The sequence below is a fragment of the Nerophis lumbriciformis genome, linkage group LG03 (genome assembly GCF_033978685.3).
Source record: "Nerophis lumbriciformis linkage group LG03, RoL_Nlum_v2.1, whole genome shotgun sequence".
NCBI classification, from domain to species: Eukaryota; Metazoa; Chordata; class Actinopteri; order Syngnathiformes; family Syngnathidae; genus Nerophis; species Nerophis lumbriciformis.
In genome coordinates this window covers 6,022,982-6,040,510 of record NC_084550.2, presented here as the reverse complement: position 1 = coordinate 6,040,510, position 17,529 = coordinate 6,022,982, and the positions used below count along the sequence as shown (strand labels likewise).

General features: G+C 41.9%; 1 long non-coding RNA gene across 2 annotated transcripts in view; it reads left to right on the top strand.

Annotated features, from left to right (window-relative positions):
* Positions 1-4,452: 4,452 nt before the first annotated feature.
* Positions 4,453-17,529, top strand: part of LOC133575342 (uncharacterized) — a 41,360-nt gene continuing 28,283 nt past the window's right edge. For both annotated transcript variants that reach the window (XR_009811486.1, XR_009811487.1), the window contains exons 1-2: positions 4,453-4,653; positions 6,649-6,720. This is a non-coding gene — a long non-coding RNA (uncharacterized lncRNA). The remainder of the gene's footprint in view (positions 4,654-6,648; positions 6,721-17,529) is intronic.

The window sequence follows — 17,529 nt, the reverse complement described above, 5'->3', positions numbered from 1 at the left end:
TAATGTATAATTCTATGGCTGCATGTAATAAGGAGTCAGAAAAAATAAAAAATAAAAATACAATTAATGTTGATGTTTTCAGCAAAATATAGTAAACATTTATTTAGTTGTTTTTTTAAAAATTAATAAATATATTTATTTTTAGGTAAGATAAACATAATAATACAATGTATCTCTAGTCTGGATGATTTAGTTCTTGTCACCCTGTTGTCCTCCCGTCGTGAAAAAAGGCTGTCCTCACTCAGGTCCGCATGGAGCTGGAAGGGGCGTGGCCTCCAGCTACGGCTGAAAATCGGGAGATTTTCGGGAGAATATTTGTCCCGGGAGGTTTTCGGGTGAGGCGCCGAATTTCGGGAGTCTCCCGGAAAATTCGGGAGGGTTGGCAAGTATGGTCTCCGCTGTTGTATTTTACGCTTCATAATGCGCCACACATTTTCGATGGGAGACAGGTCTGGACTGCAGGCGGGCCAGGAAAGTACCCGCACTCTTTTTTTACGAAGCCACGCTGTTGTAACACGTGCTGAATGGGGCTTGGCATTGTCTTGCTGAAATAAGCAGGGGCGTCCATGAAAAAGACGGCGCTTAGATGGCAGCATATGTTGTTCCAAAACCTGTATGTACCTTTCAGCATTAATGGTGCCTTCACAGATGTGTAAGTTACCCATGTCTTGGGCACTAATGCATCCCCATACCATCACAGATGCTGGCTTTTGAACTTTGTGCCGATAACAGTCTGGATGGTTCACTTCCCCTTTGGTCCGGATGACACAATGTCGAATATTTCCAAAAACAATTTGAAATGTGGACTTGTCAGACCACAGAACACTTTTCCACTTTGCATGAGTCCATCTTGGATGATCTCGGGCCCAGAGAAGCCGGCGGCGTTTCTGGATGTTGTTTATAAATGGCTTTTGCTTTGCATAGTAGAGCTTTAACTTGCACTTACAGATGTAGCCACAAACTGTATTTAGTGACAGTGGTTTTCTGAAGTGTTCCTGAGCCCATGTGGTGATATCCTTTAGAGATTGATGTCGGTTTTTGATACAGTGCCGTCTGAGGGATCGAAGGTCACGGTCATTCAATGTTGGTTTCCGGCCATGCCGCTTACGTGGAGTGATTTCTCCACATTCTCTGAACCTTTTGATGATATTATGGACCGTAGATGTTGAAATCCCTAAATTTCTTGCAATTGCACTTTGAGAAACGTTGTTCTTAAACTGTTTGACTATTTGCTCACGCAGTTGTGGACAAAGGGGTGTACCTCGCCCCATCCTTTCTTGTGAAAGACTGAGCATTTTTTGGGAAGCTGTTTTTATACCCAATCATGGCACCCACCTGTTCCCAATTAGCCTGCACACCTGTGAGATGTTCCAAATAAGTGTTTGATGAGCATTCCTCAACTTTATCAGTATTTATTGCCACCTTTCCCAACTTCTTTGTCACGTGTTGCTGCCATCAAATTCTAAAGTTAATGATTATTTGCAAAAAAAAAAAAAAGTTTATGAGTTTGAACATCAAATATGTTGTCTTTGTAGCATATTCAACTGAATATGGGTTGAAAATGATTTGCAAATCATTATATTCCGTTTATATTTACATCTAACACAATTTCACAACTCATATGGAAATGGGGTTTGTACGTTTTATGTCTCTTGTTGGCTTGATTCTGTTTCAGCAGCCATGTTTTGTGGCTCATTGGTTATTTATTGTTTTCACCGGCCTCTGATTAGTGTTCGGCACACACTAATCCTCAGCGTTCCTCGTGAGCTATCCCGTTAGCTTCTCGGGAGTTAGACACGCTTGTTTTGTCTGTTCCTGACTTTTTGTGTGATTTATGCAAATAAATCAGTCTCCTACCTGCATGCTGTCTCCGGAGTTCCTGCTGCATACCGTCGGAAGAACAATCCGCGTATCACCATGCCTCCTCGCCATCACATAAAATGTAAAAAAAAATATGGTAAGTTGCAATAATTGCACCTTAAAATGTAGTGTATATTACTGTAAATGGAAAAACAGTACTGCTGTTTGTATGGTAAAAAAGAAGGCAGCTCAGTCGCCACAATTTTACTGTTTATTGTTTTTTTTACTGTCTATAAAAAAAATGCATTTTTAAAGTAAAATTTTGACACTTGAGCTGCCAGTTTTTTTATTTTTATTTTTATTTTACTGCAAATCAACAACTGTAGATTTTTCGGTGTATTACTGTAAATGCCAAAACGGCCCCTTCGTTTATTACAGTAAAAAAAGTACTGTTTTTTTATTCCATTTTGAGAAAAATGCTGTAAAAACCACGGTAAATTTCACAACTTTACCATGAAATCTATTGCTACTTTTACATTGCACAATTTGATGGATAACTTTGAAATCATTATTAATAGTATTTAGACTGGGAGTTAGACTTAGTCTTAGACAAACTTTATTGATCCACAATGGAAATTGTTCAGTTTCAAAGGATGGAAAGAGTAAGGATGGAAAGGATAATGCAGGTATTAAGCAGACTAAAAATGTACCATAATAGCAATATAAAATATATGTAATATTTACATATTATATACACAGTATTAGTTAAAGTTAAAGTTAAAGTAGCAATGATTGTCACACACACGAGGTGTGGTGAAATTTGTCCTCTGCATTTGACCCATCCCCTTGTTCACCCCCTGGGAGGTGAGGGGAGCAGTGGGCAGCAGCGGTGCCGCGCCCGGGAATTATTTTGGTGATTTAACCCCCAATTCCAACCCTTGATGCTGAGTGCCAAGCAGGGAGGTAATGGGTCCCATTTTTATAGTCTTTGGTATAACTCACAACCTATCGATCTCAGGGTGGACACTCTAACCACTAGGCCACTGAGTAGGCGATATACAGGCCCGGCCCTAACCAATCTGGCGCCCTAGGCAAGATTTTAGGTGGCGCCCCCCCACATCGGCAGTGAAGTGTATATACTCACAAGAAACTGAATAGCTTTGTCTTTGACCTTTTTTTTTTTACATACAACTATACCTAATATATAAAGGGGTGGAAAAGTGACTATTACCTGCAGGGCAAACATTAGCTAACCAGAAGGCAATAACAATGTAAACAAAAAACACCGGCTTAAAAGATCTAATACAAATGTCCCTGAGGAATGTAAGGTGGGAGTACTGTAATTACCTAACGTTACATTATTATTTTCCATAACAATTTAGCCCCCTCCACAATATTAACCCGACGTTAAAACAGAACTAGCTATTTATTGATTAGCAATTGCCGAATCATGTAACATTAGCTTAATGCTAAAAAGCCAGCTACTATCACATTCTGTAACAGACAAATAATTTCATGTAGGCTAACGTTACCTACCTGCTACCTCTGTCTTTTCTCGTTTCTCCTCCTCTTCTTTTCTCTTTTTTCTGGGCACCTGACAGTTTTGGCCGTTTTGACATCTTGTGTTGATTTTTTGATGTGGTGACGTCCAAAAAGAGTCATGATACCGGAAGGGAGGGGGCGCACCGTGCGGGGGGAGGTGGGGGGGGGGGGGACGGGGGGTAATGTTGTAACAAATAATATTTCTAATAAATAGGCTTTACTTTGCATTTTAATTAACGTGGGATTATTTTTTGTATTTAGAAATCATAGTACCAACTTTTTTTTTTTTTTTTTTTTTTTTTTCTCCAACATTTGTGGCATTGGCGTGGCGCCCCCTGATGGACGGCGCCCTTAGCATTTGCCTATACGGCCTATGCCACGGGCCGGCCCTGGCGATATATATAGGTATATAATATATACTGATATAGTATATTATATTTTTACATAATATACCATGTACAATATTACAGTATATGTAACAGCAGCAGCAAAAAAAAAAGAAAAAAAAAGGGCAGCATAAAATATAGAGTAGATCCAGCAGAAAATATACATACATACACACATTTATTTCTATTTAAAAAATAATTTGAATGTTTGATAATATATTTTTGCTTAATTAGACAATATTGAAGTTAACATTTGTGATTGCATGGAGTACATGTATTTTTTTTTTTGCCAAAATAGAAATAAATAATACATTTAGTAAGACAAGTTATTATCTAAATGTTATTTCCAGGATTTTGAGGGCCAAATAAAATGAACCCGCGGGCCACATCTGGCCCCCGGGCCTTGGGTTTGACACCTGTGAACTATTAGGTGCATTGGCGTGCTGAACATGAGGGGGAAAAAACATAAAAACATGTAAAGAAAAACATTTAATGAATAAATAACATTTATAGGCACGTAGTTGACGTTTTTTGTGCACTTTAAATGGCAGGATTAGTCTATTGGCAGCATGATTGAAGGGGTAGGGGCAGACATTTGTGTAGAATAATAAATATTACTTTGTAAACTCAATACATTAATGTCTTAATATAATTACCCAAAATATAACAGCGTATTTCGCTTTACTTGAACATTTAATGGAAAACGCCAACACTGAGTGAAATGTTCTAGAAGGATCACTCACCCCCTCAATTAGCACGAAATGGTTCGGTCCACCCCATCACGTATAGCCCTTAAATGTAAAGTGTGGACGCTAAACTCGTCTTTGCTCCGTCGAAAAAATGAGACAAGACTTCAAAATAAAAATGAATGAAAGCAGAGCCATGAAAGGACGACGTTTTGCCTCCCAGTTGTTCTTAAACGAAGGTGGGTGCCAGAGCTAAGCTAACATGTAAGCAAAATGTCCACAGTAAAGTAGACTAGGCCCGTGTGCTATCAGGTTTAATAATTAAAAGTATAGGTTTTTTATTTTTTTATTATTATTATTATTTTTTCTCTCCCCTGTTGTTACGTGTGGTTTTGTGTAAATACATATACTAACATAGTCTGTAACATTGGCGTTGTTAGGCCTATTTTAGGGGGGCTCAAGCCCCCCTAAACTTTTCTTAAGCCCCCCTAAATAATTTGGTGTTACAGTATATATATACAGGTAAAAGCCAGTAAATTAGAATATTTTGAAAAACTTGATTTATTTCAGTAATTGCATTCAAAAGGTGTAACTTGTACATTATATTTATTCATTGCACACAGACTGATGCATTCAAATGTTTATTTCATTTAATTTTGATGATTTGAAGTGGCAACAAATGAAAATCCAAAATTCTGTGTGTCACAAAATTAGAATATTACTTAAGGCTAATACAAAAAAGGGATTTTTAGAAATGTTGGCCAACTGAAAAGTATGAAAATGAAAAATATGAGCATGTACAATACTCAATACTTGGTTGGAGCTCCTTTTGCCTCAATTACTGCGTTAATGCGGCGTGGCATGGAGTCGATGAGTTTCTGGCACTGCTCAGGTGTTATGAGAGCCCAGGTTGCTCTGATAGTGGCCTTCAACTCTTCTGCGTTTTTGGGTCTGGCATTCTGCATCTTCCTTTTCACAATACCCCACAGATTTTCTATGGGGCTAAGGTCAGGGGAGTTGGCGGGCCAATTTAGAACAGAAATACCATGGTCCGTAAACCAGGCACGGGTAGATTTTGCGCTGTGTGCAGGCGCCAAGTCCTGTTGGAACTTGAAATCTCCATCTCCATAGAGCAGGTCAGCAGCAGGAAGCATGAAGTGCTCTAAAACTTGCTGGTAGACGGCTGCGTTGACCCTGTATCTCAGGAAACAGAGTGGACCGACACCAGCAGATGACATGGCACCCCAAACCATCACTGATGGTGGAAACTTTACACTAGACTTCAGGCAACGTGGATCCTGTGCCTCTCCTGTCTTCCTCCAGACTCTGGGACCTCGATTTCCAAAGGAAATGCACAATTTGCATGGTTGGGTGATGGTTTAGGGTGCCATGTCATCTGCTGGTGTCGGTCCACTCTGTTTCCTGAGATCCAGGGTCAACGCAGCCGTCTACCAGCAAGTTTTAGAGCACTTCATGCTTCCTGCTGCTGATCTGCTCTATGGAGATGGAGATTTCAAGTTCCAACAGGACTTGGCGCCTGCACACAGCGCAAAATCTACCCGTGCCTGGTTTACGGACCATGGTATTTCTGTTCTAAATTGGCCCGCCAACTCCCCTGACCTTAGCCCCATAGAAAATCTGTGGGGTATTGTGAAAAGGAAGATGCAGAATGCCAGACCCAAAAACGCAGAAGAGTTGAAGGCCACTATCAGAGCAACCTGGGCTCTCATAACACCTGAGCAGTGCCAGAAACTCATCGACTCCATGCCACGCCGCATTAATGCAGTAATTGAGGCAAAAGGAGCTCCAACCAAGTATTGAGTATTGTACATGCTCATATTTTTCATTTTCATACTTTTCAGTTGGCCAACATTTCTAAAAATCCCTTTTTTGTATTAGCCTTAAGTAATATTCTAATTTTGTGACACACGGAATTTTGGATTTTCATTTGTTTCCACTTCAAATCATCAAAATTAAATGAAATAAACATTTGAATGCATCAGTCTGTGTGCAATGAATAAATATAATGTACAAGTTACACCTTTTGAATGCAATTACTGAAATAAATCAAGTTTTTCAAAATATTCTAATTTACTGGCTTTTACCTGTATATTGACGCTTACATAGGTCTGGTGATAATGTTCCCCTTTAATACAAATATGGCCCCAGAACAATAGAATTGAATCGCCATGCTTTTAAGATGATGTTACGTAACATTGTGAATGTACTTATAGGCTTCTGGAGGTTTCTACACCAATTACATTGTGGAAGCCTTTTGAATCCCGCCAGACAACAACATTGACGAGGTAATGGCAAGTTTGACCTTTCAGTCGGGGTAAGTAGCGACGTGGTTGTCGTGTTCGCCGGCATCATTCTGAAGGAAAGCGGGAACGTGCATGTCACAAATACACAATTACAAACAAGGCAACCTTTAACGTGAGCCATCACTGTTTGAACGCTACAACAACCAGCAATGAGCAAGCCGGAGTGAAAAAAAGTAAGTGGTCCTGCGCATGTCGTCAAGCAAGCATAATAATGTAAGGCATTCACTTGATAATGACTTTAGCCGGTTGAGATCTCAGGAATCATTTGCGTTGTTGTCTTTTCCCACAGAGAACATATTTATAGACCATTACCAACACATCGGCCATTAGCGACTATTGCCACATAAGAAGTCGTTTTCTGCCTGCACATATTGTGGCTAATCTACTTTTTTTAATAAAGACATTGCAGAGATTAATGGCACCATTGGGTTGAACCTCTCACGACTGTGAGTTCCGACTCCCGTGGAAGCCGTTACTGGAACATTTGGGGAAGCTATTTCAGCCTTTAATGTGCATGACCCTCCATCAGTATAAAAAGGCCGCACAGGGCCCGTAGTTTACAGTTGATCAATCAAACCGTACTAGCAAAGCACAGGCACCAGAGTTCTTTTTTTAACCAAACCAACATGACAAGTGTAATAGATATGTGTGTGTTGGATAACATAACATGTCTGCGTGTAATCATGCAATGTAGGGATGTCCCGATCCAGGTTTTTGCACTTCCGATCCGATACCGATATTGTTGTTGCACTTCCGATCCGATACTGGCCTATCCGAGCATGTATTAAAGTTTAAAGTTATTCAGCCTACTTAGTTGTCAGAATCATGTTTAAAAGGGTTTTAGTACTCTTGATAACAACTAGCCAGCTGAATTAGGGGAGTTTGAATAATACACAATGGTTGGTAACAAGCCCTGCGATGAGGTGGCGACTTGTCCAGGGTGTACCCCGCCTTCCGCCCGATTGTAGCTGAGATAGGCTCCAGCGCCCCCGCGACCCCAAAGGGAATAAGCGGTAGAAAATGGATGGATGGATGGGTTGGTAACAAGAAACTGACCTGTTTATTCAAGGATAAACACAAAATAGACAAAATTATACATGACAAACAGAAATGGCATCATTGAAACTAGGGCTGGGCGATATGGCCTTTTTTTAATATTGCGATATTTTAAGGCCATATTGCGATACACGATATATATCTCAATATTTTGCCTCAGCCTTGAATGAACACTTGATGCATATAATCACAGCAGTATGATGATTCTATGTGTTTTGATTGATTGATTGAGACTTTTATTAGTAGGTTGCACAGTGAAGTACATATTCCGTACAATTGACCACTAAATGGTAACACCCCAATAAGTTTTTCAACTTGTTTAAGTCGGGGTCCACTTAAATTGATTCATGATACAGATATATACTATCAGATATATACTATCATCATAATACAGTCATCACACAAGATAATCACATTGAATTATTTACATTATTTATAATCCAGGGTGTGGAGGGTAAGTGTCAAAAAGACAGCCAAAAGAGTTTGATATGAGAATAAATCTAAAGTTAAAATATAGGGTAGAAATGCACCCATTTGCAGGAAATGTAGTCTTGATTTTCAAAATGTTCTTTCAAGGCTTGCATGTCTACATTAAAACATTCTTCTTCATACTGCATTAATATATGCTACTTTTAAACTTTCATGCAGAGAAGGAAATCACGACTAAAAAAAATCACTAATTTTTTCATACGGTGTTGATCTGGAAATTTTTGCCTCGGCATTTTGATGGTGTGGACGTGTGGCACCGAATGGAGATAAGCGTCTCGACAGACGTTATAATATTTGAACATTGATGACGAAAACTGTTTTCTCTGTCGTGTCCGTGTGTCGAAAATTGTTATGCGCTTATTTTTTAATTTGATTTTGTGCGTGGCATAGATTTGCTATGCGCAGAGGACGTTTGAGCAGTGCGCAATTGCACAAGCGCGCACCTTAGAGAGAACGTTGGTCATACGGCTGCGCTAGCATCACAGCTAACGTTAGCCATGCTGCTACATCTCTGCTGGGAGAGGGCGTATACGTATGTGACGTATGTCGTGACAGTATGTGACGTGTGTAAGAAGGTGCGCTTGCTGTCTGTGAGAGGGAGACACAGAAAAGAGTGAGAAGAGCCTGTCGTGTAATGCCAGCAGCTAAAAGCAACTGCGTGAGAATCCACAGACCTGTGGATGTGTTGAAAGTGTGCTGGAAAATGCGGAACGGAAATTAGGGAGCTGCAGAAAAGTGGAATGTATTATTTAAATCGGTGCGTTGGAAAACACGGAGCGGAGTTTTTTTTTTAACTGGATCTGGATCGGCATTTTCCCATGCCTTGCCGATACGCATTTTTTGGCAAAAATCGGCAGCCGATCCGATCCAAATATCGGATCGGGACATCCCTAATGCAATGTGGATATTAGGCTACAGTCAACCCTCTTCAACTTTACACGTCCGTTTTGCTTTTTCCTTGGCATTTTCCTCTTTTCCTGTGCCATATCAGCATCAACACGGAGTGTTAAGAAAAAAGAAGAATATATAGAGAGAGGTTATGACGTGAAGGAAGCAGACTCACATTTCAAAGCACTTTGATGATGTGGTCCTGATGGCTTCAGATGGCCAGGATCTTCAGCTCTCACTGGATCGGTTCACAGCCGAGTGTGAAGCGACTGGGATGAATATCAGCACCTCCAAGTCCGAGTCCACGGTTCTCGCCCGGAAAAGGGTGGAGTGCCATCTCCGGGTTGGGGAGGAGACCCTGCCCCAAGTGGAGGAGTTCAAGTACCTAGGAGTCTTGTTCACGAGTGAGGAAAGAGTGGATCGTGAGATCGACAGAGATCGGTGCGGCGTCTTTATGGCGTCACATTAGTGCCAAAAATCCGAGCGCATAAAAACTGTTATCGCGCGCTGATTCTCCACTTTGTGCGCGCGCGACACCCTTTTGCGCGCGCGTGGTGCCTTTTTGCGCGCTCTCTGTGTACTCCTGGCATCTCTCCTCGTGCTGTCATGTTTCTTTTTGGCACTTTGGGGGCGGGTATGCTTAGACGGCCCCTCCTTTCTGATTGGCTGTGAGCATTTTTCATATGACCAATGATTCTCCAGCGTAGCAACGTTGTAGCCATCTTACCTCAGACATCTAGCCTCAATCATTACATTCATGTCAATGGTACATGTACAAATTAAATTACCATAACTTGCTCGATTTTCGACCAATTTACAAACGGTTTGCCTTGTTACAAATCTTATTACATGTAGATATGACATAGGATGCTGTACCTGTTGAAATTACCTCTTTCGCTTTAAAAAAAAAATGACTTAATTGTGCAACATAGTTGTGTAGGGTCAGTGTTAGTCAGTTCTCTGATTATTTTAAACTGTTTCAGAATACATTATTAAAAGCTATTTTTAACATTTTAAAAACAAAATTCATAGATTATTTCATTAATTTTATGGCTGAATCAAAAGAAATCCCATAAATTAGAAAACAAATGTTCAAGAAGAAGTGAAAATATAAAATAATGTTATTGCTGGTGGACCAGTTCTAGCTGAAAGATGTGATTATGGTGTTTGTTGTCTTATTTATTTGGGTCACATTTTGTATTACCCTGTATTGTGTTTATGTGGTATGAAATAACCTTTATCAGCGCGCAACATTTTTTTAACCACTTCTTCCTCCGTAAATCTTGATACATATTGACGATGACCCGCCCTGCTATACTTCTGATTGGCTCTGAGCATTTTTCAGCATTTTTCGCCTGACCAATCAGAAAGAAGGGGCCGTCTAAGCATACCCGCCTCCAAAGTGCCAAAAAGAAACATGACAGCACGAGGAGAGATGCCAGGAGTACACAGAGAGCGCGCAAAAAGGCACCGCGCGCAAAAAGGCACCGCGCGCGCACAGAAATGCACCGCGCGCGCGCAAAAAGGCACCACGCGCGCACGAAGTGGAGAATCAGCGCGCGATAACAGTTTTTATGCGCTCTGATTTTTGGCACTAATGTGACGCCATACGTCTTCAGTAATGCGGACGCTGTATCGATCCGTTATGGTGAAGAAGGATCTGAGCCGAAAGGCAAACCTCTCAATTTACCGGTCGATCTACGTTCCCATCCTCACCTATGGTCATGAGCTTTGGGTTATGACCGAAAGGACAAGATCACGGGTACAAGCGGCCCAAATGAGTTTCCTCCGCCGGGTGGCGGGTCTCTCCCTTGGAGATAGGGTGAGAAGATCTGTCATCCGGGAGGAGCTCAAAGTAAAGCCGCTGCTCCTCCACATGGAGAGGAGCCAGATGAGGTGGTTCGGGCATCTGGTCAGGATGCCACGCAAACGCCTCCCTAGGGAGGTGTTTAAGGCACGTCCGACCGGTAGGAGGCCACGGGGAAGACCCAGGACACGTTGGGAAAACTATGTCTCCCGGCTGGCCTGGGAACGCCTCGGGATCCCCCGGGAAGAGCTGGACGAAGTGGCTGGGGAGAGGGAAGTCTGGGCTTCCCTGCTTAGGCTGCTGTCCCCACGACCTGATCTCGGATAAGCGGAAGAGCATACCTGCCAACTACTCCGGTTTTCCCGTAATTAGTACGGTTTTCATCAACCTATTCCGGGTTACGGTTGCAGTGATAAAAAATACGGTTTTTCATTAATTAAAAAACTTTTTTTTTTTTAAGTTTTATTCACGAAATCGCGTAACAACAATGACAATCGACACTGCTTCCCGTAACTTCCTAATGGAGCCATTCCGAATGCCATGCGCGAGGCTATTTATAGCACCGCTGCCAAGCACGAGGCACCAGTTGCCCATTGTTTCCAAACGAGCGAACGATCATGGAATCAGCCGAAAAAAAATCGCAAACGAGTCTTAAACCGAAAAGAAAACTGCAGTCATTCCGTGAAGAATATTCAAAAGCCTATCCGGGAATAATTATCCGTTCCAAAAAGGGTGAAAACTACGCGAATTGCACCTTGTGCAGACAAGATTTTTCGATCGGACACGGAGGAATTAGCGATGTAAAAGACCACGTTGGGACAAAAAAACACAAGTCTAATGCCGTTGCTAGCAATACAAGTGGAAAACTGTCAAAGTTTTTCGTCGCCCATCCAAATTCTTTGGATGTGATAAATGCCGAAGTTTTATTTACGGAGGCAATAATTGAGCATGGACTTCAAATTGCACTGGCTGATCACATGGGACAGTTAAATGTTTGTAATGCAACCTTTAAAAATCATTACGCGGTGATCGCGGTCCCAAAAATAAACTTTTCTTGCATGATAATGTCCAGAAAAATTCGCTTTATATTACTATAGAGTCCTTTTAACGAATGAGTTTGATGGTTTATCACAAACCTTAAATGAAAGAAGTCCTTTGTTCTCCTGCAGCATGCATGCGCTTTGGCCTTGCTTCGTGTTTGGTGCGCAATCCTGTCGGCTGTATTTCACAGCACGACATACTGTTAAAAGTGTTTATACTATTTATGCTTTCAAGTCCAAGTTGAAGAAATCTTGTTAAATGTTGACAGCATAACTACCAAAATACAGAAGTATGTCCTTAATATTTTTGCAGTGCTATTTCTGTTGAAAAGTTAAAATGATTACATTAGAGATGTGATGTGCCACTTTTCAAGTGTCTGATGGCTTAAATTAATTTTCATTAATTTTTCATATTTTGAATTCTTTTGAAAGGCTTACAAAAAAACTACATTTGAATTGTAATTCCATGCTATTGACAGGACTATTAATTTGAATGAAGTTAGCTTACCATGTTTACAGTATGATAATTGTGATAGAAATGTGAATTTTAGGCACAGAATATTTTTTACAATTGAACAAGGCAGTAGATTATACAAGCTTGGACAGAAAGTTAATAATGACACCAATTTTTTTTTTAATGGAATTGTTTAGTACTGTTTTACCATTTGTTTACTGTAAAAAGTGTTTATACTGTTTATACTTTCAATTAACAAATTGAAGTCTTGTGAAAGGTTGACAGGATAACTGGCATTAACTGTCAAAATAATTTCAAACTATTGAAGTTAGCTTACAGAATAAACATGTCAATCAACCCATATGATTTTTGCTGTAATATTTTTGTTTTGAAAAGTCACTGTGACTGATAGAAAAGTGATGGTTTTAGCAACATTTTAACCTGTCTGAATGCTAATAATCATTTTGCGTCGGGCAGTGAAGCCTGAACCCCCCACCAGGACTTTGTCCTGGACCTACCGGGGCCTTCGGCCCCTGGACCCTGGCTACTAGGTTTTTCTGATTTCAAAAGTTGGCAGGTATGACGATGACCCGCCCTGCTATACTTCTGATTGGCTCTGAGCATTTTTCAGCATTTTCGCCTGACCAATCAGAAAAAAGGGGCCGTCTAAGCATACCCGCCCCCAAAGTGCCAAAAAGAAACATGACAGCGCGAGGAGAGATGCCAGGAGTACACAGAGAGCGCGCAACAAGGCACCGCGCGCGCGCAAAAAGGCACCTCGCGCGCACAGAAAGGCACCGCGCGTGCGCAAAAAGGCACCACGCGCGCGCAAAAGGGTGTCGCGCGCGCACGAAGTGGAGAATCAGCGCGCGATAACAGTTTTTATGCGCTCTGATTTTTGGCACTAATGTGACGCCATACGTCTTCAGTAATGCGGACGCTGTATCGATCCGTTATGGTGAAGAAGGAGCTGAGCCGGAAGGCAAACCTCTCAATTTACCGGTCGATCTACGTTCCCATCCTCACCTATGGTCATGAGCTTTGGGTTATGACCGAAAGGACAAGATCACAGGTACAAGCGGACGAAATGAGTTTCCTCTGCCGGGTGGCGGGGCTCTCCCTTAGAGATAGGGTGAGGAGCTCTGCCATCCGGGGGAAGCTCAAAGTAAAGCCGCTGCTCCTCCACATGGAGAGGAGCCAGATGAGGTGGTTCGAACATCTGGTCAGGATGCCACGCAAACGCCTCCCTAGGGAAGTGTTTAAGGCACGTCCGACCGGTAGGAGGCCACGGGGAAGACCCAGGACACGTTGGGGAAACTATGTGTCGCGGCTGGCCCGGGAACGCCTCGGGATCCCCCGGGAAGAGCTGGACGAAGTGGCTGGGGAGAGGAAAGTCTGGGTTTCCCTGCTTAGGCTGCTGTCCCCACGACCTGACCTCGGATAAGCGGAAGAGGATGGATGGATGGATGGACATTTCAAACAGTAAAACTGTCATGTCTGTATTATCATGTTTTGTTTTAAGTCATGTTTTGTTTAGTTTCTGTCTTTTCACTCCCTTGTCTGGTCACCATAGCAACCATTAGTTTTCACCTGTCACGTCACGCACCTGTTTCACGTTTTGAGTCACGCACCTGCTTTCACTAATCATGTCCATAGTATTTAAGTTCATTCATTTTCTGTTGTTCGTCCTGACGACCTCACCACATTTATGCTCTGTCCATGCCTGGCACTTCTTCCCATGTCCATTCTTCATGCAACTATTTTTGTCCAAGCCAAGTAAGTTTTTGTTCCATGTTTATAGTCTTTTTGTTTTTCATAGTTTGTTCTCCGCCACTGTGCGTGCTTTTCATTTGTACTTTTATGCTATAGCATTTTGTATATTGCTAATCATTACATCTTTAACACTTTGTTTGCCATTTTTTCCAAGTCCGGCCAGTCCAAAGCACTAGCGAGCATCGATGTCTTTCAAGTGAACGATACATGTATGTCAGTAGGAGCTTTAAAGCAGTGTCTTCCCACGTGGAAAACCCCCTGATTTCCTCCATGATCACGCCGCCCACCACTTGTTTGGCTCTCACATCCTTGAGATTCTTTTCAAAGGAGCAAACAAAAACAAAGCTTGTCCTGCGTATTTTCTCCCTGTGATGGCCTTGAGTCTGAAAAACGTGATTAAGTTCGACCCTTTGAGCACCGCTCGGTGTCCTGGCCAACAAAGAGTGGGCGTGTCCTGCTTCAAGTACAAGATTAAGCATGAAATTCTCCTACGGTCTCTCCGCCTCGCATCGGTCCGAAGGTCTTTGCACATTTCCTCTTTCCCCCAGCAGCAAGAGCGGAGAGAAGACTGATATGATGTTTGGGATGACATGAAAAGGAACGCTCTCTCCACATTCTGACCTGTGGCTAACAGAATTCTTCAAGCCTTATCGCCTCTTTGCCTGTGCTGCCCACCTCAGTTCCACTTCAGTAAAATAGCAAATGCGTCACTGACATCAGAAATCATCCCTATAACTCTTTTGGAAGTGGATACATTTTTGAGAGCAGAAGTGATCTCTAATCTTGTTTAAGGTTGAGAAAGAAAACCAATAAAAACAAAGCGCAAAACTCAGGAACTTTAAAAAAAAAAAAAAACGTATCTCAAAACAAGTTAACAGCTTAAAGTTCCAGTTACCCTGGTTGTGTTTGATTAGGTTAAAATGAACTGTGGTGAGTTTGTTTGGTCGATCAAGTGTGGGCGTGATCTTCTGAACCCTCGTGTGCGCCAAACAAGTGGAAATGTAAGCTCAATTGTGAATGCTACACAGACCAATGCAAGGGCAGATTTAGGATTGAATAACATCTAGGGCAGGGGTCGGCAACCTTTACCAGTCAAAGAGCCAGTTTGACCAGTTTCACAAATTAAAGATAACAATGGGAGCCACAAAAATGTTTTGAAATTTAAAATGAAATAACACTGCAAAATAAGTTTTTTTTTTGCTTTGTGCTATGTATAAATTAGGGGTCTCAGACACGCTGCCCATACATTAATACGGAATTTGAATGCTGGTGCGGCACGCGGGTTTTATATGAAAGGGCGCTTGTCAGCGTCATGCGAGCCGTGATGGTACAGCATATAGAACCCACTACAACCAGCGTGCCTGAACAGCCACACGTTGTATGGTACCTTCCACTTACCAATGTAGGCGACAGCAAGGCATACTTGGTCAACAACCACACAGGTTACACTGACGGTGGCGGTATAAAAAAACAACAACTTTAACACTCTTACTAATAATGCGCCACACTGTGAACCCACACCAAACAAGAATGACAAACACATTTCGGGAGAACATCTGCACCGTAACACAACATAAACACAACAGGGCAAATACCCAGAATCCCATGCAGCCCTAACTCTTCCGGGCTACATTATTTGGGGTTGATGTGTGAGGGAGCAGGGTTGGGGTGGGGGCGGGGTTTGGTGGTAGCATAATGTAGCACGGAAGAGTCAGGGCTGCATGGGATTCTGGGTATTTGTCCTGTTGTGTTTATGTTGTGTTAAGGTGCAGATGTTCTCCCGAAATGTGTTTGTCATTCCTGTTTGGTTTTGGTTCAAAGTGTGGCGCATTATTAGTAAGAGTGTTAAAGTTGTTTCATATGGTCACCGTCGGTGTAACCTGTGTGGCTGTTGACCAAGTATGCCTTGCTGACACGTACGTGTGCAAGCGGAAGATGCTTACTGCATACAAGGGTTTGGGCTGGCACGCTGTTAATACAGATCGTAGAGGGCGCCAAAAGCCGTACCATCATGGCACGCCCTTATTATAACTGCAAGGTTGAAAATCGGAGAATGTTAATCCCGGGAGTTATCTGCAAGAGACACTGAAATCCGGAAGTCTCCCTGGAAAATCGGGGAGTGGGGGGGGTCGGCAAGTAAGCTGCTGAGCCGCATCGGAGTGATCAAAGAGCCGCATGCGGCTCCGGAGCCGCGGGTTGCTGACCCCTGATCTAGGGCGTAACCGAGATGAGTTGTGCTTTTTATAGCATGCGCAAAAAATTGGTGCGTTTTTAAATTCATACGCAACTTCAACTTTCAAATTCTGACCACCTGAAAACAGACTAATACACTGCATTACATGCTATGGATTAGGGCTGGGCGATATGGCCTTTTATTAATATCTCAATATTTTTAGGCCATGTCACGATACACCATATATATCTGGATATTTTGCCTTCGCCTTGAATGAACAGTTGATGCATATAATCACAGCAGTATGATGATTCTATGTGTCTACATTAAAACATTCTTCTTCATAATGCATTAATATATGCTACTTTTAAACTTTCATGCAGAGAGGGAAATCACAACAAATATAAATGGAGAAGAAAATGAAATGGTAAGTAATAACAGCAGGTTAAAAATGTGCGAATGATACGTCAGCAATGTTAGCTGTATTTGTTGTGTAGCAAGCTTAGCCTTTCAATGTAAGACAACAGCGTCATCGTCCCCCAGAAAAATAATGATTTACTCAAACAGCTTAATTGGATCAGTGATTTCTGTGTTTGGTAATAGACCACTTAGTATTATTATCCGTTATTACGTTTGCGATGTTTTCATTCAGTAGCACCGGTGCGACTAGTGAAAAAGCTAAGCGTACAGCACTGTTGGGATGTTGTGTTGTGGTGAAAGTCAAGTAAAAATTACAAACCCTGTTTCCATATAAGTTGGGAAATTGTGTTAGATGTAAATATAAATGGAATACAATGATTTGCAAATCCTTTTCAACCCATATTCAATTGAATGCACTACAAAGACAACATATTTGATGTAACATGTGGCTTGGCATTGTCTTGCTGAAATAAGCAGGGGCGTCCATGGTAACGTTGCTTGTATGGCAACATATGTTGCTCCAGAACCTGTATGTACCTTTCAGCATTAATGGCGCCTTCACAGATGTGTAAGTTACCCATGTCTTGGACACTAATACACCCCCATACCATCACAGATGCTGGCTTTTGAACTTTGTGCCTATAACAATCCGGATGGTTCTTTACCTCTTTGGTCCGGAGGACACGACGTC